We start from the raw sequence: 19,355 nt of genomic DNA, 5'->3' as shown, positions 1-19,355 counted from the left end.
TTGAAGGGCTCAGGTCAGAGATGTAAAAAGGGGATGTTATTTACTTCATAGAACTTGATAGACTACATATATTTAAAAACACAAGAACATTATCATCTTTGGCTGGGTTTCTAGAAAGTTTCATGAAAATTCCTATATGATCTTAAGACTTAACAATTGCTGACCAATGAAATGTGCAGTTTTTCATACAAAAGAAGAAAAAAATAATACACTGTTTGTAATGCCATAAATTTTATAATAAGTAACTATATAACATATTTAATTATTTCTTTGGGTGGCATGGTGGCGCAGTGGGTAGCACTGCTGCCTCGCAGTTGGGAGGCCTGGGTTCACTTCCTGGGTCCTCCCTGCGTGGAATTTGCATGTTCTCCCCGTGTCTGCGTGGGTTTCCTCCGGTCGCTCTGGTTTTCTCCCACAGTCCAAAGTCTTGCAGGTTAGGTGGATTGGCGATTCTAAATTGGCCCTAGTGTGTGTGTGTGTGTGTTTGTGTGTGTCCTGCGGTGGGTTGGCACCCGGCCTGGGATTGGTTCCTGCCTTGTGCCCTGTGTTGGCTGGGATTGGCTCCAGGTGACCCTGTGTTCGGATTCAGCGGGTTGGAAAAAGGATGGATGGATGAATTATTTCTTTTGTAATTATGTATTAATAATGTAACAGTAATTGAACATTTTCTGAATTCATCTTCAAGTTGATGATTATATTGATGGACTTCAGCTGTTTAAATTCCCTTTTATTTGAGGACCATGATCTACTAGTAAAAGATGTAAAAAAAAAAAAAAATAGGACAGCTTGTTGTTCCATTCCATAAACTTTACTTGTTTTTCATCTTTATATTTTAAAACAATTTCTTCTTTATTTGCACTGCTGCTGTTGAGTACATCATTTACACCTTTACTAAATGATTACTTTCGAAACAACATTATTAATGAATTTTCATATTTTCCAAGACCTAGATTAGACCCCCACACAGTTTTCTCAGCTCCGTATTTCTGGAACTGTAATCTCTGCAATTTCCTGAGTGCTTTGTATGAAAGGAGTCTTATTTAGAATGAATTGGCTCAAGCCATGCAGGCAATCCTTACATACATTGTCACTTGTTACTGAAGCAGCAGGAAAGGAAATAAAAATCTGATATGATTGATGAAGAAATATACTGCAGGAAATAGGTTGCAAAAACATTTTGAACATTTTAACATCTCAAGATGCTGTATGTAATTTAAAATACTGCCTTACAATACCAGCCGTTTTAATATTGTTCTTCCTGTTCTACCATACAAACTATTTGATTGACCTAATTAGCAGTTCCACTTTAACTTAAAAAGTATGTAATCCTACCTTTGGAAGATTCTGAATTTGGATACAATGTAGTGAAAACACTTGAATTACCTAGATATTACATAACAGGGTTAACTGACACTTTTCATATTAATAAATAAGGAAATGTCACTTGTTGCAGCACCAATCACTTCCTCAAAAAGAATCATTTCGGCCTGTGATCTGTCTCAGCAGTAAGAGAATGGAAATTATACTTTAAAATGATAGCACATAATAAAGACACATTACAATAATAAATCACTTTACACAGAATCAAGATGATACCTCTCATTTTAAATTAGTATTTTGTGAAATGCTGCAATCTAACACAATTGCATGCATTTCTGATTCATTGTGGTTTAAACACAGTTATTTGAAGTCATTTTCATGTGATTAATTTTTGGAAGCATAATAAGAATACAGTACTACTTAAATCATCTCCTGGTTCTTAGTGATGTGATGCTTTTTTAAAACAGCTTCATACAAGATATACTGTAGTACCTCTTGATTTGTTGCTTATTGATAGTCTTGAATCTGAATCAGGGAGATGCCACAGGTTGTGATGAAATTCAATTTCCAAGCTAATTTCTGTAAAAGTCATAAACCTCATATCTTCACTTGCTTGATATGTTTTTATGGACACCAAATTTTTATATATTATAAAAAGTACAACAAGTACAATAACATTTTTCCTATCTATCCATGTATTATAATTGTGAATGGTGTATCTTGCTCTTCCTTTCATTTCATATTTTGTCAGGGACAGACAAAGCACTCATAGCTCTAGGCACCTGGTGACTAACCACTCAAAACGTCATTCAAATTACATGAGCTAGTCTGTGGATTTTAGCCCTTGGTTAAGGTAAAGAGAAATTCCCTGACGATACCGTACTTGTACTTGTGACATAATACATCTAATTGATTTAATCGCAAAACCACGCGTACATCTCACAGAATGATATGGCACTTAGTTTCTATGCCTGGACCTTATAATTTTATTATTTTAGCACTCACAAAACAATTTTTACAACCACATTTTTCCTGAGCTTTTATTAACTGTAGTCTGCTTTGCTATAATTCTTCATGTTCTTCATTTTAATTGAATGTATAAGTGTTTATATGAAAATACTAACCCCCTGCTCACTTCGCGTGCCAACAACCAAATCTGCGCTACGTGCCGTTGTGAAGAGGGGGGCTGAACGCACCCCAAGTAGACGCGGTCGCTCCTCCGAAACCCCTCTTAAATGGTGATACAATGGGAAACAAATAAATTCTTTTTTTTTTACCTCCTCTTTGCTCGATCAGCTGCTGGCTTGTTGCTGCTGCTGTGCTGCACGATCTACATCTCGTGTGGCGCTTCTAACGTTTAAAAGCCTGTACAGCAGCTGTCCTTTTGTATTACTACCTTGTCTCTCTTCTCCCTCAGACATCCTCAAACACTATTCGATTTGTTTTCGCTGTTCCATTATTTCACCGAGTAATATTTTCCATTGGTTTGTGCTAATATGATCTTTACTATCATTTTTTTGAGACTTTCGAATTGTCCTACTTCCATTATCTCTAACCTGCTCTGCATGTGTATTGCGCCAACGTTTTTGAATTCTTTAAGACGTTCTACTTTGTCATCTTCTCTTTATCTTTATCCGGCCCCAGGTGTGGTTAAATCTCTTGGCACAAAGTCTCTTCTCACGGTACTTGAAAATGTCTTTCTGAGAAGGTCACATCTCATCCCACGGTTTTTTTATAAAATAGTGAAATATACCATACTCAGACAATGCCAAGTGTCCAAGGTTGCCTTCTGCATTAGCTTAGGTTCTGTCAGTGTAGATTCAAGCTTCCTAGAATCCAGAAACTAGATTAAGCAGGTTTGAAAATACCTGATGCAGGACTAGTTTCCTGCTTTGCATCCAGTTCTTCCTAGTTAGTGTCTGACTGGCATCAGTGATGTGGTGTGCTTTGGTAGTATTCACGAACCCAGAATAATGCCAAAAAGGCAATAGTGGGATCTATATTAAAATAAGAGTTTTATTAAACAAATAAATGACAAGCTAGAGTATAGGGAGAACACAAGATACTATACAATAGAAAAGAAACCAAAAAGTGTGCTGCCTTTTCACACTCACCTCAGAACATTTGAACCCCTTTATAAAAGGAGGAGTAGTTCGCCCCTTTGGTTGGACTGTGTTTAAAGCTAATCCTGAAGTCACAATTCCACTTTTGATCCACGATTGCTGGAACTCCCTGGTATCTAAGAAAGACTGATTCTTCTCTTGCCTTTAAAGGGTCTACTCTCTATTTTGTACTCAGAGGGGATGTCAAATTTAATGGCTGGAGTTGCTGGATCTCTCCTAGAGTTGCCTTGAGGATGTCAAATTACATAACAAGAAAATTGCAAGAGATGACAGATAAAATTACTCTGTGCAGAGTTTTTAACACAGTTTCACATTTCCAAAGTATCTTGAACTTGCCACATGGCCAGTAAACATGCTGGTTGACAGCACTGGTGCCTGGTATAAAGAATTCGGGTGCAATCTTAGTCCATTTATTTCCCTTTTTTAATTCTGTCATGGTAAGATAAACAAATTAGTCTCCCTTCTGTTTGCATGGACCAAAGAACCTGCTCTCATATTTTTCTTGTAGCTGATGTGGACTATGGCCGGCAGCTTATCCCGGCCAATACCCCCAAGCCGCCAGGTGGAGCCCTCCCTGCAACATGGAGATGCCCCGGGTTCCAGCAGGGCATCATGGACCTTGGAGTTTCCCTTCACAGCCCTGCTGGATACCATGGGGACCGCCAGGGGACGCTGCAGGGAGGCCCAGGGACTTCTATTTGCCTTATAGCCCGGAAGTACTTCCCAGTCGAGGGGACAGAAGCAATGACGTACTTCCGGGTTGAAGAAAAGGAGCTTTCATCTGACCCGGAAGTGTTAAGAGTCACATAGACTGAGGGACAGAAACACTTCCAGGTCAAGAAGTATAAAGGGACTATAGGTAACCCCAGCAGCCCGAGCCTGAGTTGGGAGGGAGTGCGACAGAGCTGCTGGGAGGAGTGGAGGAGTTGGTATTGTGTTTAATTATTGATTTATTATTGGAGTGTTGTGGAGTGGAGGTGCTTAGGGCACATTATTATAATAAAAAGTAAAAATATTGGACTTGTATCAGGTGTCTGACATGTTGTCTGAGGGGTCAAGGGGACGAGAGCGCCCTTATTTGCCACACTGAATAGAATTTATTGTACTTGAGGGAGTGCATTTAACTTATGTTCAGCTTTCGCAGACACAAGAGCCTACCCCCTACGACTTAAACAAAATTAAATTTGTCTGATTTAATCATTGCGAATTGCAGACTGGTCTGACTGAGTCGCTGGGGATGTCAAAGTTCATGACTGTTGGTCATGGGAATGTGCCATGACTGCCTACCGCTCACTAAGATAATGAAAATGAGGCCTGAAAATGAAAATTGCTGGAAAAGTGATGCAGTTTGAGGGGGGCTTTAGGCATCCTCATAATTTCAAAGAATTACACAGTCTCACTGTTGTTCGTTGGGGGCTGTGTGTTGCCACCTAACAGGATTGGGACTCAAAAATGGCACTACGTCCCCACTTCCTACTGCTTGGAATCAAGTGTTCTCCATTATCAGTCAACAGTTGTTACAGCTTACTGCTAACTTTTTATGGCCACACCTTCAGGGGTAGATCAATCCCGGCCACTTAAAGAAGGTATTTTGCCCTTCTGGGGCTTCTAGCACACATACAGAGCATACAACCTTCACAGGTGCCCTGTTATCTTAAACTTACCCGACCACAAGCACCATCAGTGCAAGAGCCAGCTTTCTAATATCTCCCAGGACTTTGGTGAACACTGACCTAGTCCTGTATCTCAATTTCCTGTCTGCTGTCCTCTGTCACAGCAGGCTTCTCATCATACCAGCCACAAAAAGGGTCAATATTGGTCTGATTAATTTCCTGTATGATCATTTTTAATACAAAGCCATTGGGTCTGAATTTAAATAATACTGCTTTTTACTGACAAAGCTTTAATCTTCCCTGAGCTCTGCAGAAACTCTCATCTCTTTTTTGAAGATCCTTTCATTGGTTTAAGATGAAAGAAATAGATTGAACAATGTCATTTGACTTTATTAAATTATACCTTAAACTTAACTAAATTCACATGATTTTTTAAGGCAATCAGAATGAATACATTTGTCATTTATTTTTTAAATTATATTTTCAAATTTATTAATCTATTAGTAGTAAAAATCACTTAATTGGCTAAATGGCTTCCATGATTTCTTCCAATCTCTCTTATCTAACTGTTGTGCTATACTGAAGACACTTTTGCTCAATCAGTGGACACAATTTTATATATCAGTATTTTACTCTGCACATATAAATATACTGTGAGCAAATCAGAAATAGACAAAAACAAGGACTGGGATTCCTGGGGATACCCTGTTTAATATCAGGGCTAGAGTTAGTAAATAAACAAAAGAAAAGTGGAAGATGTCTTGTGTGATACATTTCTTGGCTCTTATAACTTGAGAATAGCTTCTGGAGGAGCTAAGGTCTGTCAATGGCTAGTTTCCAACTTCCTGTATGACAGTTGATTAAGCAGAGGAGGAAGTAGAAGGCACTGAACCGGAGACACAGAGAAAGGAAATGATGTCAGTAGTCTGATGGGGTGTTCCTCTCCACTCTAGATTACACTGAAACTTTATTTATAGGGGTGCCACATCAGAAACTTTTCTGTATTTTTATTTGACCTAACATCCATTAGACACTCCCAATGCTAGTGTGTGTGACAATATATATTGTAACAAGAATGACACAAAGACATCAGAAAGGTTTGGGGCAGCCACCCGTATATTGTTCCTTGGCTGCAAAATTGGTTAGATTTGAACAGAGATGTTCACAGATACGAGTACAAAACAGAACTGATGGTTTGGAGGCATGATGGCGGCTTTAAAGGCCAGTACAGGAAGTGACATCATCGGGACTGAAGTGACATCATTAATAGTGCCAGACCTGGAGTGACATCTTTGGGAACAGAAATAACATCATCAGTGGCGCCAGAAAACGGAAGTGCTGTCATCAGTGGGTCCAAAACCCTGCAGGATTTCCCGTGGATGTTCTGCAAGAGATTGAGAGAGACAGTCAGCGCACCCCACCAGCCCCTGGTCTGGTGTGGAATTACCAGAGGTGTGACCAGAACATCATGTGTGGGTGGGCATTTGGCTTGTCTGGGGGGGCAAAAAATATCCATCCATCCATCCATCCCCATTTTTGTAGGGGGGTCAAATAATAATAACAACATAGTTTTATATAACATATAAAAGCAAAAATTGTGGCATAAATCATAACCTATTGTTCAATAAAATTAACAGAGGCAATGGAACTTGTATTATTATTTTTTGTGAACAAATATAGAACTACATCTACAAGGTAAATATCAATAAAGTCAAATGTATACAACATATGAGAGCAAGAACAGAAACCTGGCTTATTGTAGTCATGGGAGGCTATAGGACATCAGTTTCCAGTGTTTAACCTGGATATTATCTACAGGACCAGTCTGCAGTTACTCTTGGCAAATTCTGAAATAAATTCATTCATGTCTAGATTTTCTGTGATGTTTTCTCTCATGTGCCAGCATAACTAAATTTCTCTTCCTTGAATGCAGCATTGTTCGGCGGAGTGGAGTGAGAATGCGGTTCAAAGTAGAGAAAGAGCTTTCGCATGCAGCTGAAGACACACCAATGATGAGTGCTGTGATGCAGACATGGCTCTGACGTGCGGGATACTAGACGCGTGTTTGTGGAAGTCACCACCGTCTTTTTCTAGAGCTTGTTTCCAAGTGTAACCGTGTTTAGTGAATATGTCCTCGCGGTCCGAATTGGAAACACTAAATTTGTGGCAGACAAAGCAAAAGCTGCCATCACGGACAACAGAATATTCAAGCCATGGTCGAGACTGATAGCAGCTTGCACTAAAACATCTGAGTGTCTTTCCGAATGCACGCTTGGGATAATTAATTAAAATGGGCTGGGATGGGCTATCCATATTTAAGTCAGGCAGACCGGACTGTATATTTTGTTGAAGGCAGAGGTTTGGAGTGCCCAACACGGGCGCAGAGCTGGAGGATTATGTAGGCTTATCTTTTGGAGTTTCAGTTCCTGATGTGGGTGCGCTGTGCTCCGTGTTGGTAGCAGCGGTGCTGGGCTCAACCATGGAGCCAGCAGCTTGCGGAGGGACAGAGGTTGAAGATGTCTGTTTTAATAAGCCACCTATGCATAGCCTTTGGTGTTACCAACCAGAAAATAAAAGAAGAATGGAACGTATATGCTATTTTAATTAAAGAATGCGGTCAACAGGTTCAAAACATGCTGCAAAATGTGCGGTGAAGTGAACTGTGAGCAGCATGGTGCCTGTCTAGTGGAGGAGACACTGCTGGATACGCCCCAAATTCAAACGTGCCGATTGGAAAGCAACTCAGTTTTGAAAATCAAATGTTATTCTTCTCCAGAGTTTTCATTGGACAGACAGAGCATTTTGCAGGGGGGGCACGGCTTGTCTCTGGGGGGGCAGTGCCCACCCCAGCCCCCCCGGTGGTCACGCCTCTGGGAATTACTATCATTTAGGCCCTTCAGCTGTCTCCCAATCGCATGTGTGTGACAATATATATTCATACATTCATTCTCAATTCTGGTATAAGCCAGAGCCTATACCAGAATTTCCAAGTAAAAGCAGGAAACAACCCTAGATTGTCTTCTGTTTCATAACAGGGCCCACTCATCTACATAGTGTGCAAAATTTAGAGTTATCAGTTAAATTATCCTTCAAGGCTTTGTGAATGTGGGAGGAGAACTGGCGCCTCTGGAGGAAGACCCACACAGATAGGGGGAGAATGAGCAAATTACACATGGAAATGTGAGAGTCAAACTCAAGTTTCTGGATCTTTGAGGCAGTGGAATTCATATGTTCTACAGCTGGTGCTGGAGTGAAACTATAACTCTAATACTTCAGATAACTCAGAAAGACAACTAGATGAGAAAATGTTGGTGTTTAGATAATATATAGTACTTCATTGGTCATCTGAGGGTCATTTGTTTATTGTGTCTTGGGGCTACAGATTTTGTTTCAAATTCCAGCATTCTCACATTCACACACACTAATACATTATGACAGAAATGGGTGCTCTTGTAACACTCCTGAAAAACCAGAGGAATATTAAAAATTCTAGAGTATACACAAATTGTATGCATTTTATGAAAATATATCAAAGAGAAATTGACAAAAGAAACTGAAATCATTAACAACCAAAATATTTTGGAAATACAACAAAGTAGCAAGACTGCTAGCTCCTGGACTTGGGACTCATTGCTGATCTGGTCAGTGGCTGAGAAACCAACAATAACTACATTTTTGGCTATGTAAAGAACAAGAACAAAAGCACCTCCCTACCAGCAACACCCCACCCACTTGAGGCAGCTAACTAAATAGAAACTAAATAAAATGAGTCAATAAGTAAAATTGTGCACACACACAAACACCATGCATGAGCGCACAGAAAAATTAAGAAAAAAAAAGAACAAAGAAAGGTGGACAGGAAGAAAGCTGCCACATGCAGCAACCCCTAACCAGCTCTTTAATAGCTGAACATCATGAAGCCAGTTGTGGATAGCAGAGCTGGAAGAGTTGTTGAGGCAAGATGCAAAAAGTTCAAGATGGTAGCTATTGTAAAATGAAGAATTTCAGCTTGCAAGAGAAATAAAGGCAGGGGATTAGCAGCGAGAGAATAAAAGAGACTTAGGTGCAATGGTTTGGACAGGAGAAAGGGTTGAAGCAAATGAGTACAGGGGATGAATTTGAAGCAGGAACAGAGAGGGAGGCTTCACATATCCTGAATACAGACGTCATCTACAAGTAAAAAAGTAGGAAGCGGAAAGGAAAGGATATCTAGATTGAAGAGAGGGATTGTTTCCAGCCCTAACTCATCAAATATATTTCCTAAAACACAGATATACCTGACTGATACCAAGGGGATGAGGAAATTCTATGGTTTCTAATATTTAGGGCAGAATTATGGAATAAAGGAGGGTGGAGGTGCGATCTTGGCAGCGGACCCATCGATTTTTCAATACATCCACCCACCTGAAGGCCATAAGGTACAATGGTGCCAACAATAGAAGAAAGGGACTTTTTTTATTAGGAACAAATGGAAATGAAGTTGAGCAATAGAAGAAAATATATTTTCTTTCAATGGGAAAACAGTAATGGGGACACTAGGGAGGGCAGACTCAGCTCCAGACTGACCATAGAGTGGAGGCAGATTGGTAAAGTTCAAAATCTGGGAGTAAGGCACCACCATCGAACCTGTCAGAGTGGAATGTCTTGTGATTCCAAAGGAACGAAGACACTAGAGCCTTAATACATTAAATAAAAAAGTCACTTGGGTGTGTCAGTATACCTGTATGAAGGGTTTAGTTCTTTCTTGCTTTGTTCATTGACTTTTATAAAACATTGACTCTAGTTGAATTTGCAATATAATGCTAATTTACTCTCAGTTGCCTTGTTGTGTGTTTATTCTGTCTACTCTATTTTTAACAAGAGGTGTAAAGCTTTAAAAATGAATTAAAACTTATTTTTAAACAGCTGAATGTTTGCTTCCTTGTCTAGTTAAAGACTTTCTCACAAGTCTGCTGGCAGCTCAGTTGCAGCTCTTCAGCTATAAATGTAGATCAAGACACAGCAGGCCATTGCTCAAGAAAATTAAGAAGTGTTTTTGAGGCATTTACAAGAGTCGATGGAACAACTGCATTCTAATATTAGCATTAAGTCTTTAATCAATGTTCAGCTGCTGATTTAAAAGATCATAAATTGGAAGGCTTGTTGAGTGCAGTAACTCTTGGAAAGGTTCATTACTAACAAAGCACTCTGACACCATCTGTTATCATGGTGAACAGTTAAAGTAATTACTGACATCTTTAAGTTTAAACCTTGCCTTTCGCTTCCTTTGAAATGTCATAAATAGTTGGTAAATGTAAGTAATGTGTCTTTATGAGTGAGCAGCACAGTGATGCATTGTTTAGCACTGTTGCCTCACAGTTTTGAGAGATAGTGTCACTCTTTGTGTGCAGTTTGCACATTCTCCCCATGTCTGTTTTGATTCTTCTCATGGCACACTGCCTTTTCTATAAACATAAAAAGCAATAATCTATAACACAAATAAAAGAAAGTGACACAATTCTAAGGTAAGACGGGAATATCCAAATTAGAAATACACTTTAATACACTTCACCATGGTGTGCTAAGAAGCATCTCTGGGGGCTTTTCTGCCCACTGCTATCAGACAATTCAATGCTTCTACCCAATGTATACGTTTGTCCTGTGTATGTCCTTTATTTCCTTCCTTATATCATTTCTTTCTTTATTTATATCTTTCTTTAAATCATTCTTGAGCTCCTTTATGTCTTGAGCAGTGGCGGTGGCCATTGTGGTGATTATTACCTTCAGTTCAGACAGATCGTTTTGGTCTTTTCCGTGTTCCGCGGGTGAAGTGGCAAGCCCAGTTAAAGTCAATGTGCCCGGCTCGCGAGAAGTAGATGACGACACGGAAGGCAAGGCCATTTTCAGTTTCATTGAATCTTCTGGAATCGATGAGCTATCGTGACCTGACTCACTTGCACATTTGCTTCTACTATTGTTCTCGGGTAGAGACGATGCAGCAGCACCAGGTCCCAGGAAATGTGTGCTTTTGCTTGCCTGTTCCAGGTCAGTCTCTGAAAGGCCGTACCTTGAGCTTGGACTTGATGTCTGTCTAGGCTTGGATGAAGCTTTAGCTTTCTTTTCTGTTTCTTTCTGAGCTCCTCTCCTGCCGCTCATGTTTATACTGTATATGCTTGCATACACTGTAATTGAACCCCTTCAGGTTAATATATTCATTAAGTTTATTTTTATGTATTTATTGACTGATTGATTGTATGTATTATCTGTCCTGTGAGTCTGTATTCTGTTTTATGTTTCTGCTGCTGTATGCATTTGAATTAACCCATGGCATTAATACAATTTATCTAATCTAATCTAATCATCTTCTTCTTTTGGCTGCTCCCGTTAGGGGTTGCCACAGCGGATCATCTTCTTCCATATCTTTCTGTCCTCTGCATCATGTTCTGTTACACCCATCACCTGCAATCTAATCTAATCTAATCTAATCTAATGTAAATGTTATACACATGCAAAAACTCATAAACAAGTGTAAATGCTAAACATTTTGTGCACATGAACCATAGTATAAATTATGCCATTTCAGTCCAAACCTCTCCACATCCCAAAGGCAAAGATTAGCTCTATTGGCCCAGCATAAGTGTTTAAAAATGTACATGATTTGGGTCTATGATGGACTGGAACCCCACCCAGTGCTGGTTCCTACTTTGAGTATAATGCAGCATTGGGTATGTGCTGATCCCCATGCCCCTGAAATGGATAAAGTAGCGTTAAAAACCTCATGTTCAAAACTCTTGTTGGTACTGTGCCTGAATGAGAAAAAGGCAGGCAAACCAGGAGATGAAGGGCGGAGCAAAAAGTACACAAAGTAGTAAAGGAAAGGTCAAGCCTAGGGATCAAAACCACTAAATAAACCCAAATAGAAGGCAAAAATCAAATTAAACCAATTACGAAGTACATTTTTATCTGAACACAAGGGTAAGGAGATCACCAGGCTGTCATCTGTTATAGCTGTTGTGTTACACTTGACCAGTGCTTGTTTAAGGAAATAGTTAGAGTCTCATCCCTGGCTCAAATCTGTTTTGTTTTCATTTAATCTTTTTGTTGTCTTTTAAATATTATTTTGTTTGTTTAATTTTTGATTAGGTACAGTATTTGCATTCTTTTTTTATATATATTATCCCTTTGTAAATATGTTTATTTTATTTTGTCTTATATTTTTTGTTCTTGCTGTAATGTTCCTCGTCCTCTTTAATTTGAGCCTAAGGGGGCTGAGCCTCCTGATGTAGAAGTTGTGGGGCTTCCCCCAGGCTTTATAAGACTGCAGAATGGAGGAATTACACAGGGAAAATGTTATGTTATTAGTGAATTCTACTTTTTTCATCTGCTGTTTTGGATTTTGCAGATTACAATTTTGTAGGTGCTTTCATTTGTCTGTGGGTATTGGCTTTTGGATTATTTATAGATTCCGATTTTTGGATTACAGGCTAGTTTTGTTTGCTTTAGGTTTCCCTTTCAGAAAAAAAATTTGATTCCTTGCCTTGTTTTTTTATTTTTGTTTTTAAATATTTGTTCAATATAATATAATATATATATAATTTATAATGATAAAATATATAATTTAAAAGGGCACAGTTTTGGTTATATGTACCGGTTTTATGGTTTCTCTCATTCGGTTTTGAACTTTACACCTTTTTCTTTGGGCCACTGCAGGTTAGAAGCCTGCCTCAAGATTTTGGGGTATGCTCACTTAGATAGTTGTCCTTTTTAAAGCTTTGAACTTCAGGAGGTAGATCCTTAATTTTGAGTTTTGAGAGCCAAGCAGATCACAACAAGTTGCTGTTGGTAAATAAACAAGGTGGCGTTCATGCACACTCAACTCAAAATGTAAATGGCAGTTAAAAAATCAAAATTTAAAATAAAAATAAACCACACAAATGTATTACAAAATATAACTAAAGGCCTCAGATGCCAAATCATGACATTTGGAATAAAGAGTCCTCGGGCGATAGTGGTAAGGCTGTTTCATGGTGCTAGGTGAGAGTCCAGGATACTGTGACTGGTCCTTCTGTTTAACAGAATAAAAAAAGTTAGTACTTAATGTCAATGGGAGGAGGAGGTGGTATGGTGCAGTGTGACATGCTGGCAAAGGAAGCTGGACAACTGTATGCGTGCAGCATGTTGTGCCAGCTGCATGGGAATGTTCTGTGGGTGGATGTGACGGACAAGTGTGTGTGGTGTTGACACCCTGGTGGTGCGCCATCATCTGCTGAAAAAGCAACACTTGAGAAGCTGGATACTAAGAAGCCAGAGAGAGAGTGTTCAGGTGAGGAGCCTGGACTAGGGTTACTATATTTCCAAAAAAGTGGACACAGCAATAAAAAGACTTTCTCCACATAAGGGGGAGGTTGGGTTTGGAATTTTTGATTTTTTTTCATTAATAGCCACACTTTGCTTTTTGACTGTGTCTGTGGAAAAATAATTGATTTTTTTTAATAACCTATTGTGTGGCACATACATGTGAATCAGCACATACAAAATAAACAATTTTTGTTTTTTTCTAAAGAAACCTGTGTCTCTCTGTCTCCTTACTCTGGTCACTACGACTATAGGTCCCTGTAGTCTGAACTAGGTACGGGTGCCATTGTATAGGGCATCACATACTGTATGCTATTGGAGAGCTGAAGCTTGCAAAGAAGAATAAAAAATATTTTTTAATTATTATCAAAATGTTAATTCATATTGTGTGCTTCATACAGCCACTCTTTTCTATTAATCTTTTGCATAAAACTTTAGCCTAAAGCTAGACAGGTGTGTGGTGGTCGATCTCAGTTCTTTACATCATCTGAAGCCCTGTTCAGGACTCTAGCAGAGGTCCCCTTTGTGTAGAATTTCCATGTTTCTGTTGTGATTCTGAAGTTTTTTTATGATCAGTTCTGCTTTCTTTTATCTTATTTTGACATTATTTATGCTTGTTTTAAAATTATTCTGGCAACAGCATTCTATTATTTGAAATATGGTTGATGCCATTTTGTTTTGATCTTTTTTATGGCCACAGACAAACTGTTTGCACCTTTTGCTTGTCATATGATGTGTTAGATTATTCAAATCCTGGATTTAATTCTAAAATTTTGTCTGTCTATAGTTTAAATAAGGTAGAAAATGTAAGCATGCCATAACATCCATGTGCCTTCTAGGACTTAGTTAACTGATATGAAAGTAGGAACTGTTCACATTGTTTTAGTTACTTCATCCAAGAATCAGTTATCACATTTTTGTTTATTAAATATTTTTAACTATGAGTCATATTCAACAGTAACAGTGATAATAGAATGCAATTACATGAGTTAAAAGACTACATTAAACGTGTGGTTTTTAACAGTAGTTTACAATGTCATGTAGTTAAAAGTGTAGCCTAAGTAGGCAGACTCTAATTCAAATGATGTAAAATGGCATTGATTAATGAGTTTTTGAGGGTCTGTGACTAAATAATAATAATAATTCATTACATTTATATAGCGCTTTTCAAGGCACTCAAAGTACTTTCCACAGTGAGTGGGTAGCCACTTCAACTGCCACTAATGTGCAGCATCCACCTGGATTATGCAACGGCAGCCATTTTGCACTAGCACGCTCACCACACATTAGCTGTTAGGTGGTGAAGGGGTGAGTGATAGTCAGCCAATCAGAGATAGGGGATGATTGGGAGGCCAGAATGACCAATCCGTAGTGGACAATTTATCCAGGACATTATGATACACCCTACCCTTTATGAAGGATGCCCAAGGATCTTTAAGGACCACTGAGAGTCAGGAGCTTGGTTGTATGTCTCATTCGAAAGGATGGAACCATTTTAACAGCACAGTGCGTCCATCACTGCACTGGAGCATTGGGATCCACATTCAGACCACAGGGTAGGTTTCCCCTGATGGCCTCATCAACACCTCTTCCAACAGAAACCCAAGCTTTTTTCTAGTTGGTCTCCCATCCAAGTAATGGCCAGGCCCGAACATGCTTAGCTTCAGGTCGATAACCTGTTCTGAAGTGCATATGGTGTGGCTGCTGGCTAAATATAACATTTTTGAAAGTATACCCAAAAGAGCAGTACCCAATATTTACCAAAAAAAATAAAAACTGTTAATACAAAATAACCAAAACTAGCATAAATCACTGTCAACATTCTCCTGTGAAAGGAGAAAAGCAACTTAAGTAACTATTAATATTAGTTAAAACCAAGTAATTCATTACAATTACATAAATAAGTAAGAACTTGGAAAGGAACTGATTTATTGTACAGTGGGAATACTAAAGGATACACCATTAACTCCAACTCAGGCTTTGTCATATGCTTTACCACTAAGCCGCTCTTTCAGCATGGCTCAAACTGTAGTTTTGTTCCATCCTTGCTATTTTTCGAACAATCAGCCCCTTTGTACACCATAGAAAGTGTATGCCTCAGCGCAGTCCTTGTTGCATGTCCAGCCGCTCCGATCTTCTGCCCACAGATCAGTTATAATTCCCTCTTTAAGCCTATCCTACCTTTATATCATTTAGAGGAGCTGTAACTTTTCCATGCAATTAGTTAGTTCAAACACCTGTTTAGCTGCAGGTTAATGACCTTGGTTCTTTACAATATTAATCTCTATATAATATTAGTTCAGTTAATTCAGTCTTATGTATGCTTACATAATTGCTTTACTCTTCCATTCATTTCCTGAGAAGTTACTTTTTTTGGATCTTTTATGGTTAATTTACCTTAAGAAGCAGGAGAAATGTGCTTCTGTATGAAGTGCATGTGCATACCCCCTTTCCCTGCTGTTGTATTGAGCATCCGATACTCTGCCAGACAAGTAAAAGAGAAAAATATACAAAATACACAAGATGATGTAAATGCTGTTGAGGTAAAATTAAAACAGTAAACTAATTCCCAATTGAAATCACACAGAATGTTTCTCATGCTTTTCAATGGGATTTCTATTTGAGATACCTCAATGAAAACTTGAACTGCCTTGAGAAATGTCTTTAAAGAATAAACGTGCTAAATTTCAACAAAATTGGGCCTCTGTGGACAGACAGACAGACTTGGCTATTGCAGTAGGTGCTTCTTGCATTACAAGCAAAGACACTGTAAAAAGAGAAGACCAACAAAGATAAAGAGTTGGGACACCAACTTGTTGACCCAATAGGTTTTGGGAAAAAAAAATCAAGCAATAAATGTAGAGATATCTTCTCAGACACAAGTTCAGGTTCCCAGGTTATGTTGTCATTTTGCAGGAAGGGGGAAGTCCAGGCAAATGGACAATGGAAGTGACATCAGCGATGGAGTGACTGTTAATCTTCCATTCTTCATAAGAGAAGGCATTGTAACATAGCTCCAACTCTTGGTTCGACGGGTAATTAACGTCACCAAAGCCCTTAAGATGTCTCCCAGGCACACATACATGACAGCACCTAAAAAGGCTCTTCCAATAAGAATTTAATGTTAATGTCTTTGCTCTGTTTCTTTGGCTATATTTTTTTGTTTTTGCCTATTTGAATTTGATGATTAATTTCTCAATTGACTGTCTGTGTTTAGACTCTCTGCCTGTTGCTGAACACATTCTTGTGTAATCAGAAATGCTGTTAAAATTATGATAAAGTGATCATAAACAGTGTATTTGAGTACAATGCAGTTCTACCCCAACCAAGCTGAGCCTGTGCCTTAAGTCCTGTGTGAGGAAAACAAAAACACAGAAACTGCACTTAAAAGGGACACAATTATTACAGGGCAGCCATTTTTTAAACCAAATACTCATATGCAGTTGAGAAATGCCTTAAAGCTGACTTGATCAATAATGACAAATTGTACTGGCACAATATAAACAGAAAAAGAAATTGCATTCCTTTAAAAAAATGTAAAAGAAAATGTGCCCTGGGTAATTCATGCCCTCCTGGATACCCTCCTGGATGGATAGGTGAAACAATAGATGGATGGATATTAATAACAAAATAAGCAACACAGGTTGAATGGAGTCCTCTCCTCAGTATTACGTGACTGCAAACTCTGATTTCTAAAAGGAAAAGCCCTCAGGTATGTATAGTCCATAACTTTCAACAGTTTTGCCGTTCCTTCGAAAAGCAGAATGATCAGTTTTGGTAGCTCGGTAGCTCGCTTTCCAAGTCTGTGGATGTTTTCCATGATGGTGGGTGGTAATTCTGAGTCATTAATGTGATGCCATGTGGCTTCAGTAATGAACTGTTCAGTAATTCAGGGTCAAGCAGTTAAACAGATGATCAGTTCTATGGCTTATCTCAGACTCTGTAATGCACATCTCCACAGTACAAGCCAAAATAATAAGGTTATAGAGTCAATCTCTTTATTATGTGGAGACCTTCATAATAAGAGTTTTTGAATTGTGCTTTATTTGATAATTAAGAACAGCTTAAAGGTTCATGGATGGCACAGTGACTTAAGCTCTTGCCTCATGGAGTCCTATTGGTGTCTGTGCCATGTTTCTTCTTGTGCAGCAACCTGGTTTTCCTTAAAGATATTCATATTAAGTTAATTAGCAGTACTCTTTTGTCCCTATTAAGGTGTGTGTGTTCAAGAGCCCTTTTATAGACTGGCACCATATTCAAGATTAATTCCAGCTTTGCACATAATGCTGCACCAAGGTGATTCGATATGTTACCAGGTTTCTACAAAAAAGTTCAGGTTTGTTTAACAAATTAAATAGGAGCACCAAGGGTAGCCTACTCAGTTGTAACACTTTGCTGGTGATGTGAAAGATAGCCTTGGCTCTGCATCAATATGACACTAATTACAAATATAAAACAAACTGTTTGTCTTTTTAATACATCCATTTCAATTAAAATGGTGAAAGAGAAAGTTAATCCTCATTAAAAGTGGGTCCTGATTAAATGTAGGCAGCGCTTTAATTATCTGTAAGAAGCAGCAAGTAATTTGAATTTCAATTCCCAGCAGCGACATCTTTAACATCATCCTGCAGGAGAGCCTGGGTGTTAAATATCAAACAAAAAAATCACTTCAGAGTTTAGGGTTCCATTTTCTTAAATTAAATGATGGCATCATTCACAGTTTTAAGAGTGTGGAAATGAAAAATTGCTGACCATTTTTAAACAAAATAAACATGACTTAATGAATTATGAATATATTTTGCATTTTTTTTTTATAGTTGAGCTGTGAATCATTACATGGATACAGCCTTTCAGATGTTCTAAAAAATATTTGATGTGAAGTAATTTTAGAAACTGCTAACTGTCTGTTACTCATTTACACTACTTTAAGATTAAATCTTAGGTATAGTTCTAGTGAAGATTAAGTTTATCAAAGCAGTTATGGACATATAAATAAGAAATCATTCAAAGTGGGGTGTCTGCCTGTCCCAGGAAGAAAGTGAAAAAATTTATATTGGGGTAGCATACCTTTGAAAGATAGAACTGCGCCATAATTAAAGACAAGGCAAACTGTGGAGACCTCACAAGGGGAGTACCCCATCTTAATGTAGTAACACTGTGTACCATCCAAATACTTCTTAGAAGCCCAAACACACATGAATGTGGATGAATATGCCCTGTGATGGACTGGCTGCTGGCTCAGGGTTGGTTCTTGTCTTGTGCCTGATGGTGCCTGGATAGGCTATGCTCCTCTATGGCACTGAATTGAATTAAGCAGATTCGGTATTTGCCTTACTTTTATTTAGTGCTTGAGAAGTAACAATGCATTTATTTAAACACCAGCCTATTTTGCTTTGATGAATAAAGAATTGTACTGTGACTTCAGTTTACACAGTCAAACTATTTATACATCACAGTAACTATAATCAGAGTGATACATCTATTTAAAATAGTGGTCTGAAATAAAACTGAGTTTTTTAACACCCAGTCACAGATTGAGGAAAATGGAACTAATCAGTGCAATGCAAAAATCAATGCTGGACACCCATCCATGACTGCAATCATGATCAGAGCCATACATGCTATTTTTTGAAATGAAATGGAAATGGAGTGGATCCAGACTATTGTACACTGTGAACACTAGAGGGCACTGTTGCTCCTCAAACCCAACAGACAGACAACGAGGACACAGGGTAAAAGCACCAAGAATACTTTTATTAAATTCTTCTTCTTGCACAATGCTATTCCCCACCACAGCCGCAAGTAATAAGCAATCACACAGCACATATACTATTCTTTTCTTTCTTTGTCTTTTTCTTTCTCCTCCACACCTCTCCACAAGCGTTGTTCACCTTCCATCCGACTCTGGCTTGCTACTGGGTTTTGAGGCAGTCCTTTATATATTGTCCAACCCGGAAGTGCTTCT

The sequence above is a fragment of the Erpetoichthys calabaricus genome, chromosome 9, assembly GCF_900747795.2.
Source record: "Erpetoichthys calabaricus chromosome 9, fErpCal1.3, whole genome shotgun sequence".
NCBI lineage: Eukaryota > Metazoa > Chordata > Cladistia > Polypteriformes > Polypteridae > Erpetoichthys > Erpetoichthys calabaricus.
The sequence above is the reverse complement of the archived record's forward strand: the minus strand, read 5'-3'. Positions refer to the sequence as shown.